Raw genomic sequence first — 12,146 nt, 5'->3', positions numbered from 1 at the left:
CGTACTTAGACCGCTCAGTTCTTTGTTTCCATTTTAAGAACTTAATTTCAGGAGAAATGCAATGAGCTACACGAAGCAACGACCGAACCGAGCAGCTAAAAAGAAATAAACCGTAAACCCGTGATTAGTATTCAGAAAACATTGGGATAAAGCTTTAAATCGTCGTGAAATTGCAATATTGTGACAGAAATATAGTTCTTAGACAAAATTATAAAAAGTAAACCTTGAAACTAATAATGACCAGTGAAAAATGGAAACTAAAAATATTATAATAAATTTTAAATTATCATGCGATAATCACTTGATCAAAATGAATCCGGAACCACACGTCAAAGATGGACCGTTGATGATGATGAATTATTATTATCCCCTTCAAATGAGCTCAATGCATGTATGATTCATTGTGTAATCATTATCATATATTCATCCATTCAGAATTTGAACAGAATGGAATATAAGAAAAAGGTTTGAAAATAACAGTTCAAGCTTTAAAGTTCTTCATACGTCCGTGGTAGAGAATAAAATTTAGAGCTCTTCTTGCAATGTAACACTTCAGTTGCTGTAAATCAACGACTGGATCTCTTTCGCTAGAAAATAAAAATAATTAACAATAAATGGCGATGCAAGCATTCTGGCGAAGATAAGGCTAAGATGAATTTGTAGTACCTGTCTTTTCTTGGTCGGTGACCTGGAATACGAGTTATATCATTTTCTTAGCTGCAAACCGCGATACGGATCTATCTTCTTGTAAAGGGAAAAAGTTGAAGTAAGAGACTTCTTCCTTATTGTCTAAATAGCTAGAGACATCCACCACCGTTGATTTTTACATAGCCACGAAATCCGCGTGATCCACTAGCACGAGCGCGTATCAGTAAGTGGATAGACGAAGAACCGTTACGTTCTCAACCTTTCGATCGGTGTGGGTATTCTAAGTTGCAAAGACCATAAAAACAAAGCAGAACCATGACCTTTTTATCGACGCTGCTAAAATGTGTAATTTCTCGCGCTAGAGATTCGGCCCAAACCAACAGAACAGTTTCTCGCCTATTCCCGATCTCTGTTCATTTTGCTATGTTCTTAAAGAATTGGTTCATTCTACTTCCTATGCCCAATGGTACAGGGAATGCCAAGAGAACTTGAGAAGCTAAACTTGCTCTCTCGGGCACTTTTCTCAAGTAGCAGCTGTGCTTACCAGACGCCCGTGTGATTGTGCATCCTTGACTCGATAAACGTACGGTACGCAGTCTGATCCAATTCATAATAAAATTAAAAAGCGACCAATATGTTCTGATTAAATTCTCGTCAGTCAATCAACGGCGATCTTTTATTAAACTTTCAAAAATGAGGAGTGCTTGATTTGTGAAGGATGTTGAGGATGTTTGAACACACGTTGATCTGGCCACGAGGCCTTAAAAGAACAAAACAAACAGATAGAGCAATAAGTCTAGATTTTCTTTCAGGTTAACACAAAAAGAACCGTTAGGTCAATTTTGTACCCTTCTTGATATAAACGAACACTTCCTTTAGGATCGGATTCTCATTTAATTTTCTTGTGCCGACTGTAGGTGTAATAAAATGGTTCCTCGGATATTAAGATCCGATATTTGTCGTCGGCTCTTTTGAAAAACAAGTCTTCTGCTGCTTGTTTGAATATTGGGTAAATGGGTTGTTGATGTGTTATGCTTTCGATTAAAATGAACTTAGTGCTATTGTGTCAACAAAGTAATTACAGCTCTCAAGGCCTTAAAATTCGTGTGAAGGGCAAGTCCAATTCAACACAAGATAAAGTTTGTAAACGGTAGAATTTAATGATAAAAGTGAAATTGACATCATCAAGTCCTCGTATTGATGTAACATCGTTTATAACTTGCTGAAAGCTTTAAATCTTATTAATGTAAACTGTTGATGTAGTAGCTAAGGACGGAAATTGTCCTGTATTTGAAAATAAATAATCAAAATTAACTCATCTTTTGTAAATCAAACAAATTTTGCCGTGTAAACAATTACGTTTTGTCCTCGCAATTGAGACAATGTGGTTCATATTTTTTCAGTTGCTGGTGTGTTTCGTCTCATATTTTTTCTTTACCGGAATTTGCATTCGATTTTTTTAGTTTCCTGATTAGATTGGCCTTTCTGTTTTGATTAAAACAGACTGTTGATCAAGTAACAAGCTCCACTCTTTTTCCGTTTGATTTATAAAAAAATTTCCTTTTAGTCCCCACACTTATTGATTATCTGTCATTTATTATATGCCGCCAAAGTAATTCGAAATTCCTCGCATTGTAGTGATGGTCGTTATTAAAGCTACGCCGAAATATACGTTTCACGTCATAGAACAAGAGGTGATCTGTACCTTAACATAACGAGGTTAAGCCTAAGGAATCTTAGATTTACAGGAAAATGAGCTGCAAAAGAGGCTTATTTCTCTCGACGATACTACTAGTTCAGTTGATATACATGTATGTTGATGTCGTAGAAGCCAGGTGTCGGCCGGGTTTAATGATGTGTAAACGTAGAAAAGGAAAACGGGAAGGAAAGGTAAGGCCGCAGCAACGTGTCATTCTTGAGGCAGGATTTTTTCAATCTGAGTTATTGATGTCGTTACGACATGTTTTGAAATTTAAGGGAAGCTTCTGATAATTACCTTTAAGTATCAGGGTTGCGGGTGATTCTGACATCTTTTGCTACGATGTCAAATCTCAAACTTCGAAGCACAATTACCACGATATCGATATTGTGATATATAGGTGTAACCTGTCAGTGAAATTACATTAAAAGTGCATAACAATCAGAAGCCAAGCCTCATCTTAACCAACATTACTGTCTGTGGATAAAAATTTCAGTTTGATTCATTGAAATGGCACCAATCAAACACGCTTCTTTTCTTCTTTTAATTCTCTACTTACGCAATTTACCAACTTGCAGTTGATGAAAGAAAACTAACCGCAGTGCGAGTTAGTGAAGCTGACATGTCGACTGTACTATGCTCTGACAAAGCTTAGCTAACACTCAAAACGTCCGCTTCCCAAACTCGTCACAGCGGTTAACTTACATTAATCAACTTCAAGTTAAGTGATATACTTGTCTGCCGAAACAGCCCAGCTAGTGCCTGAATCAAGAGACAAGCAAGGTATCTTGCTTTATTCGTTCTCAATAGTAGTGTTTGTTTCTCATTACTTAAAAAAAAAAAGAAATTGATTTCTATTCTTAACTGATTGAACATGACCGTTCACGGCAGCATGGGAGAGACGTTGTTCAAAGTCCAATATTTGGTGCATTTTAAGTAGTAAAGCCGGCTGTGATAAGTTGCGGGCCGTTCCCCTTCTCTTTAAGTTAGAAAGTGGTTAAAGGATAGCTGTGCTGTATGGTGTAAGTGGAATATAGAGGAATAAAAAGAAGCTGTACATTTTATTTCGAGTAAATTGGAACAACAATTCAAACCATATTGGTGTATATTATTAGTAGTAAAGCGACAGATATGCCACATTTTAATGGAACTGGTGAAAAATAATTCCAAAGTGGGTTTTGACACCATGAATGTGTTCTTTATTTCCTTTTTCGCGACCTCGAGAACGAACGTTTTTCTTACAATCACTACCCACATGTATATAATTTTCGAGCATTTTTTGGCTTTTGAGCGTTTTTTCACAAATCTTGAGAAAGCACTCGCAAGGGGCTCTATGAAACTTTCGCCACACATGCTTGTTATATTCTGGTTTAAGAAAATAATACCTAACTTCAGTCCATCTCCAAGAACTGGTAAAATTTTTACATCGATCGGATAAGGCTGGGAAGACAGCTTAAAGGCTTAGTAAAAATGCTTCACGTGGGTACAGTGTATGGTCCAGATGTATCGACACACATTATGAATACCTTGGTCAAAAAAACAATTTAGTTCGTTTGCAACTCGTGACCATACTTTGACATTAGTGCTCCGCGCACTTTCGTCAATCATTGAGTCATCGAACTTTTGCTATTTCTTTCTCAAACTCATTCACAATTCATCAATTTAAAACAAAGAAAATCACAACCGTGAAGGAGGTTTCGATACCCGTTCCTAATTAGAATAGATTTTGACGATTTTACTTCACCGTTTACTCCTTAGTTTTTGTTTCGATTGGGAACCGATATATCAAACACACGAGACAGTGTTTCATCGGCTATCCAAACACCGAGGATTTCGTCAAAAATACTCCGCTGTGCATGGTGTTTTAAACCCTCTTCTCGGTGTTTGGATATCCCGATGAAACACGGTCTATCGTGTTCCATATATTACTTGAACAGATTGTCAGTTGTAGTTTTCGCTACGGAGATCGTCGTTTCTTCTATAATAGCAATCATTAGAGAGATCCTTACCCACTTGCATTTAAGAGAGCTTCGCAATATGTCATTTTCCGAACCCTAAGTGACATAAATTACCTTTATTGATATTTTATCATATACAAACAAACGGAGTTGCATTATTATTCGGGCTTCAGTAGGAGAACCAGAGTAAGAAAATGCAGACCATCCCTTTTTGTTGGTTGTGAAATGGCGGGTCATAATGCCAGACATTCTTAGCGGAGAGCGTGGAAACTGGGAACGAGAACTGCAACAGCTTGCCAATCGCCGTGCCCGCTCTTCGCGGGCAGCACAATTAACAGAATGCTGTGTTTTGTGAGGAAAGCTTTCGAAAGAATCATGTGTTGTACGTTCATCTCACATACAAAGATATGGAGTGTCTTCGGAACTGGTTGATCCACGAATTCATCACTGGCTTGAAAGCTAACCAAATTAGCAAAGTTCATACTAGTTCTAATTTATTCCTCAGATGTTGAAAAAATCAGGAATGTTCGTGAACAGAACTTTGAGGGTGATGAGACAAACGACAAACAACTGGATAAAGAGGATACTCAACGAAGCGATTTGAATAGCAGATACCTAAGCGTAAATCTTGTGTTCAATATCCTGACTCTTTTATTTGCTTTTGTTGTATTTAATTCTGTCTTGCAGAGTACGATTTGATATTTCGATACGAAGCACGAGTAAACGCTCTTGGAACGTCTAGTATGTTTTGTCTGGTCAGTGACAATATGGAGGACGGTACAAAAGAAACTCGAAGCCTTGTCAGCGTTAATATCACTGGGAATTCAAGTAACGTTAAAACTCGCTAATTTTTTGTTAATAAGAGCATTCTGTCTAAAAGACAATATTTCACTCTTTTCGAAGGAAACAAACAAACAAAAAAAAACCTGTCAAACTTTGTGTCACTGAGAGTGTTACAGGGAAGAGTTACCTCTCTTTAATCGCTTTGGACCAGCAGCTGGTAACAATTACGATAACATAGTTTGAATTTTTAGAAATAATGTGTTTTACTTAAAACCTTAAATCTCTCCTAATTCTCCTTGGATTAATACTTTCTCGGAAAACCCAATTTTTAAATAACTGATCAGATAAGAAACGATTTGGAAATACATGAGAAAGAAATATAAGTGATAGAAACCGACGTTTCGGTGCATCTTGCGCCATTATCAAGGTTACATAATTAAAGATAAAAAGCGGTTTGTGAAGAGACTAATTTGAAGCGAATTTGCATAAAAGAGTGCCAAGCTAATTACATGAACACTTTAGCACGAAGAGATTCAGACTGCACCTTCAGTGCTGGTTTAAGATCTTGAATTCAAAGCATTTCATTAACAAGGCAGTCAAATTTGTTCGTGCATTTCTTGATTATATTGAGGCGTGCTAAGAAATTGGTCGGAACAGCAGTGTTATGTTTTTTGGAATAATGCTAGTAAATAGATGACGCCTTTTGACGGTGTCCCTCAACGCGCCCTTTGTGTCCTCGACATAACCTGCACCACACAGGTCACACTTGAATAAATAAACAACGCATTGCTGGGTTACGATGTTAGGCTTGGGCTCACGGAGGCTTAGATCCTGTTTAAGCTTGCGGCTAGTAAACACGGGTTGGATGGTCTTTTGCACCTTGGTGCTAAGATTTCTAAGTTGTCGTTTGACAGACACTGCAGCATGCTGGTCTTTATAGGGGATAACTATCCGGATGGCGTCATCGGTATGCTGTTTGGGCTGGTCCACTGTGACTCTCGAGGTGATAAACCTGTTGATGACGGAATCAATAAGGTGATTCGGATACCTCAGCTTACGGAAGACTCCTCTCAAGCGCTTACACTCTTCTGAGAAATGCGCCCACGATGAAGATAGCCAGTGCGCGCGATCAAGCATGGTGACGAGCAAACCATGCTTGTAGCGGCTGTCCACATGGCTATGATAGTGCAGGAGTAACCCTGTGTTTGTCGGCTTAACGTAAACCTTTGTTTCAACACATGGTGCGCGATTTAGAAGCTGCACCCTTAGGAAAGCGAGCATCCCATTTTCCTCTACCTCCATAGTGAAGCTCACGGCGCTATGGGCGTGGTTCAAGGTATCCAAAAATACTGTAGCTGCTGCCAGATCTGGTATCCTGACTAGAGTGTCATCTACGAAGCGGCGGTAAAATTCTGGGAGTTTTCCTTGACTTTTTAGGGACTCTTCAATAGAGCACATGAATACATTAGCCAAAAGGGGTCCAAGGGGAGACCCCATAGCTACTCCATCGGTCTGTTCGTATAGGGCCCTGTCAAACTGAAACAGCTGTTCCTTTGTAGCAACGTGTAGAAGATCTTCACTGAATGTGCAGTCTGACTCTCTTCGTGCTAAAGTATTCATGTAATTAGCTTGGCACTCTTTTATGCAAATTCGCTTCAACTTAGCCTCTTCACAAACCGCTTTTTATCTTTAATTATGTAACCTTGATAATGGCGCAAGATGCACCGAAACGTCGGTTTCTGTAACTGATCAGATTTATTATTTATTTAAAAATCTGCGAACTGTTTTTACTGTGTGCAGTTTAAATGTTCAGTCGACAGGTTCGTTTATTTAAGGGCTTACTAAAGGATATAAGTGCCTTTCGACCAGCTTAGTCATCCCAAAGAAACGTCATCAAAGTTCGTAGTTCTGGCAACTCAACTGGAAGTAAAACAAAAAAACCGAAATACACGATGTACATTGAAGATTTCACATGGTTCAATTCGCGCCATCAAAAAGGTGTATGTCAGCTGTTTTCCTTTGTGAATTTTCCAGCTTTGTTTAAATTTTTTTAAGAAGCTACTTTGCCTTTAATTTGTTAACTTGTCACGTTTATGTCGGAAACTCTCGTATATAATCAGTCGGAAAATAATACAATGGCAATTTTAAATAAGATCTTAAAGACTAATGAATATTCTCAAATTAGAAACGGGCAGGGTTATAAATAGTACGTTTTTCAAAACAACAACGTCCTGATGCAATGAACTAAAAACTTCCAAAATTCTGTATTGAGTCAGAATGAAAAGTTTGATTTTTTACAAATCCTTGGCTGTGTTGTGGTTAGTGGTCCTCCTATGTTTTGGTCTTTCCAAGGCAGCCCCTCGCTGTCGGCCTGGATCGATGGGTTGCCGGTATAACATCGGTCGCAGTGAGATTCCTACAACGGTATTAATAATAGAATATATATATAAAAAGCTATCATAGCATTACTTTGATGCAAATTATCCTTATATATATAAGTTGGCTGTTATATAAACTCATGCAGACAGAATTTCACTTTTCATCTTTCCAGTTAGGGAATCAGTCAGCTCTAAGTAGTAGTCTTACTGACGACGACGAAACGTTTCAGGTAGGCACAGAAACCACCTTACATGTATGGTAATTTTTCCTACTAGCCGTGATTAAGTAGATTGTTTAAAATATCCATGGGAAGGAATACGAGTTGCCACGGGTCCTATGGGGAAAACATGATTATATAGGTACCATTCTTAGGGTTCTCTGTTCTTTAACATTCTTGCGTTAACACTGAGTATAAAAGTTATTATTTTACTACTTACTTTGTTAACACTTGACATGACAATGCTATAATAAACTTACACTGCTTTTGCTGTTTTGTTTCCGTTCTAGAATTTTGAAGAGGGAACATATAACGTCCAAGACGACAAGTATGGAATACAGAGGGAAGAACGTAAACTAGATCAAGAAATGGACAATATATTTTAATTTTGATTTTAACTTTTAACAAAGTTACTTTATCAGCTAAGAGTCTAGGAATCTATCATCAAAAGAAAACAATGTAGACGAGAAGTAGCAACCAGTTGTCTCTGATTTGACTGAATGTAAAAGGTTCTAAAAGTGCTACGCCGAAGTGCGTGGCATAACAATTATAAAACTAATTCAGTTGGCAATAATAAAAAACATGAAAAATAAGTTATGGCCTCGTTATTGGCTTAGTTTACCTACTTTCCCATTTGCCAAACTGAACAATTAACAATTGCTGGACGAGGTACTTTAGGAAAATATCGTAATTTGTCAGCGCCGAGCAGATCAATTATTTGATTTGTCAAGACACCAATAAATCACGATATTTTGCGATAACCGAGTTCAATAATTGTTTTTATCATTTGATCGCCAAGTTTGTTTTTTGTTTTCATATTTAAATCACTCTCAGGGAAGCGATCTGTCATTTTTCAACCGAGAGCGGGGTTCAATTACGGACGAACAGAAGAAACAACATCTAGACGGTACCACGCATGAGCAGACCCTTATTTGTAGGCGATTATTTGCAAGTCAAGTGGCGAGCTCTCGGCCAATGGAAAGAATGATGCTTAGAATGATATAACAATTTCTTTCCCGTCGCCTCTCTTCGTAAGGATGGGTTGAGCAGTCTTATAAAATGAAAACGAAAACAGAATTGGCATTAAGACTGAGTTAGCATGTCCATAATCATCATTAAGGATGATGGCTTGATCACATCTCTATAACGCTTAAGGTTATTCCTCAGAATTGCATTGCGCATCCCTACCGCGCACGATTTTCGCGTAATTAGCGCGCACTCACGAGCACGTGCATACTGACAACACATACAAAATGGTGGCTTTTGGTAAATGGCATGGCTTGCGAGAGACAAATCATTATTGATTACAACACGGTAATGTCGTCCTCCCTCTGCCGCGTGTGACAGGTTCAAAAATTGATATCGGTGACACTCAAATAGGTGGGTCAAGTGCGCATCAAATTGTAACACTTTCCAAGAGGGTGTCAATGGGGAATTGCTCTAGACAGTAAACAGCTAAACAAGCAATTTAGTTAATAAACTAATACTAGATTTAGTCAGAAAACAGTAAAAGAGGAGATTAGTAAGTCTTATGACTTTTACTGCCTGTAGATGATTGAAACAAACTCAGTTTTTGAATTTTTGAAAATGACGTAATTTTGATCGCTGTATTGCCCAGCCTCGTTCCCAAGGCCTTTTCCCTGGCCAGGAAATAGGCCCTGGGATCGAGGGTGTTTATTGCACACTTAGTATTCCAATTTTCAAGGCCGTTATGACCATTAATTTTATAGCCAAACAGGCAGACTCATAACTAAGAATAATTGATGTCATAATTTGGTCCTGTGATCGACCTCTCCAGGCAAAACAATTTCAGCTCGAAGCAAGTTACTCCAAGCTCCCTACAATCGATCACATTTTATACGTTAGTCAGTTCATAATTTCTGGTTTATATGTTTACGATGGCAAAAAGCAACCATTTTACGCTAAACACATGTAGTTAATCCAATGACACCCTCTTACAGAGATGAATCACTGGATTCGCTGCTGATCTCTTACTTCTTGCCATTTGCACAGTTCAAACAACTAGTACTTCTTGCTGTATACAAGCTCATTTCCACGAGCTATTTAATGTAAAATATAACTGCCTTTATGTAGGCGAGGAAAGGCAGGTAACTGGTCTTAATCATTCAAAGTAGTCGGTTTGTGTTGTTTTAGGCGGAGTTTCGCAGCGACGGAGCCCAATACGATAATATGTTTTCTCCCAACAATTTATTATTTTCAAATTATATGTTACAAAAAAAAGAGCATGCCCGCGAAGGCTAATCTAGGCGGGCCATGCCCTAATAGCCGAATTACAAAAACATACGAAATCAGAATTTAACTAATAAAATAGAAGGGAAAACTACAGTATTAAACACCAACAAGAAAAACCGTTTCGTTGGCTTTTCTTAAAGACTTAACATTGTCTCCCATGTTGAATAACAGATAAATAAGGACTCACACTTCAGAAACTAGTAGTAAATTTTGTGAAAGTTGCGGAGCACTTCACAAGCGTCCGCACTGCACGCTCGCTCTCTCTTACAGATATCAAATTGTACTCTTGCAGAGTACAATTTTATATCTATACAAAGCACGAGAAAACGCTCTTAGAACGTCTAGTATATTGTGTCTAGTCAGTGACAGCAGAAAGTCGAAGCCTAGTGGTACTTGGCACTGCTAAACTGGTTAACTACAAACACAACTGGTTAACTAAAAACTGAATATCAAACAAGAAAAGTAGAAACACTAGTTTGTTGAGCGTACCAAAAACCTTCCCGAGACAGAGAGAGATAAGAGTACATGTGGGAAATAATAGTAGACCAGGCGTTTTAACAGAACATACAGGAACATGTACACCAACATCATTCATCGAAATGATGAAGATGGAGAATACCGCGGAAATAGAGCAGTGTTAGTGAAATCTCCAGAAAGCGTCCCATCAGCAACAGACTCTTACCTCATCGCGAGTGACCATCGGTGAAAGCAATGAAGATTCACCTTTTGGAGAAACAGCCAATCAGACCATTCCATTTCTTGAAGAGCCCACCGCAAAATCTCAAGAGCAAGTATAATTTATTCATCTGATGAGGAAATTTCGAAGTCACAAAGCAGCAGATGGACGAATTGTGAGAAAGCCTCTACGTTTAAAAGATTTTGTTATGTGACAATGAACACATTTCTTGCATGTTGAAAATGTATGAAATATTATAGACATTTACATGAAACTTTGAAGGGGCCACGATGTCAGGATTACGTTCTGTGACTGTGAGAACTTTGATTCCCCCACATGTTAAAATTTGAGGAAACATTGTTGACTTCTACAGGAAGTTTTAACTCATGTAACTAATATTTGTATTATTTTACACTCTTCTGTTTTTGTTTTTATTTTCCTTTTTCGTTCCTCAGAGGAAAGTTGTAATGACCAGCGGTAGTTTTTTAAATACAGACATACGCATTTGTAGAGGGAAACTTGGTAGCTATGTTGTAAAAAAAACCTGGATCTTGTTTGTTAAAGCTGTGTTTATCCGTTTCCATCGGGCTTTTTAAACGAGAATATTCAAACAGCACTGTGTTAGAAGGGTTCGATTACTTGGAGCCCTGGGGTAGGCCTGACCCGATTGTGCTCGGAATTTTTTGCGCAGCTTTTGGCTTTTTGAGCAACTTTTCGTTGTTCAGCAACCTCGAGCAAGATTTGCCTTTCTGAGCAACCTTTTGAGCAAAATATGGGTTTAGAGCACGAAATAGTCAACTATTTCATAGAAAACTTCAATTTACTCGAATTTCTTGAATGTTTATCAACCTTTCGAAGTTGGAATACATAACCTGTCACTTGACAACGTTTCGCAGGCCTATTGTTTTGTTTTGAATCCCATGTACAGATTCTGTCAAACTTTGACAAAAATTGCATCTTATCCTGCTGATCAAAATTTGATAATATAAAAGAAATTCACCGTGATGTTTTTGAATTATAAGCCCTTAAAGCTGAACATAACGGTTTTTTAGCAGGTTATGCTGTTGCTATGGTAACCTATTGTGTCACGGAAATGATAACAACCGTTAACCAATGATTGGACAGGTTTTTACACCATGATTGTAGCATGAATTGATGAAGAATGGTTATAACGACCTATCAAAATCGAAGTCAGTCTAAGTCAATCTATTTTTTATCATATTTTACAAGATTTTCGAGCATTCATAACTATTCTACAAGCCGAGAAGTAGGTTATCCTTACCAAAGGTTAGTCTGAATTATGAGAGACGGTCCTTTCTTTCCAGCGGTACCGGTGCAAGGATTTTTAACGAACTTCCGTTAAACATTACCAAGAGTGAAAACTTACACATGTTCTGTCGCGGAGCAAGAAATTCTTTTTTATAACACTGATACACTGCGGGGTGGAACACCGGTATTCAACATACAGTAAACAAGGGAATGATCACTCATTTATAAGGGAACAACTCCACTGTCGACGATTCGATGCTAGTT

The 12,146-nt window shown here is 38.0% G+C and overlaps 1 protein-coding gene and 1 long non-coding RNA gene across 2 annotated transcripts in view; both read left to right on the top strand.

Moving 5' to 3' along the window:
• LOC145503133 (uncharacterized) overlaps positions 1-12,146 on the top strand; it is a 403,728-nt gene that overhangs the window by 366,625 nt on the left and 24,957 nt on the right. The gene's annotated exons all lie outside the window — the stretch shown is intronic.
• On the top strand, positions 2,282-8,242 carry LOC145460639 (uncharacterized). Its single transcript, XR_014039875.1, has 3 exons — positions 2,282-2,538; positions 7,640-7,696; positions 7,975-8,242. It is a non-coding gene; the product is annotated as an uncharacterized LOC145460639 (long non-coding RNA).

The sequence above is a fragment of the Orbicella franksi genome, chromosome 11 (genome assembly GCF_964199315.1).
Source record: "Orbicella franksi chromosome 11, jaOrbFran1.1, whole genome shotgun sequence".
In the NCBI taxonomy this organism is placed as follows: domain Eukaryota; kingdom Metazoa; phylum Cnidaria; class Anthozoa; order Scleractinia; family Merulinidae; genus Orbicella; species Orbicella franksi.
This window is presented reverse-complemented; position numbering and strand designations above follow the sequence as displayed.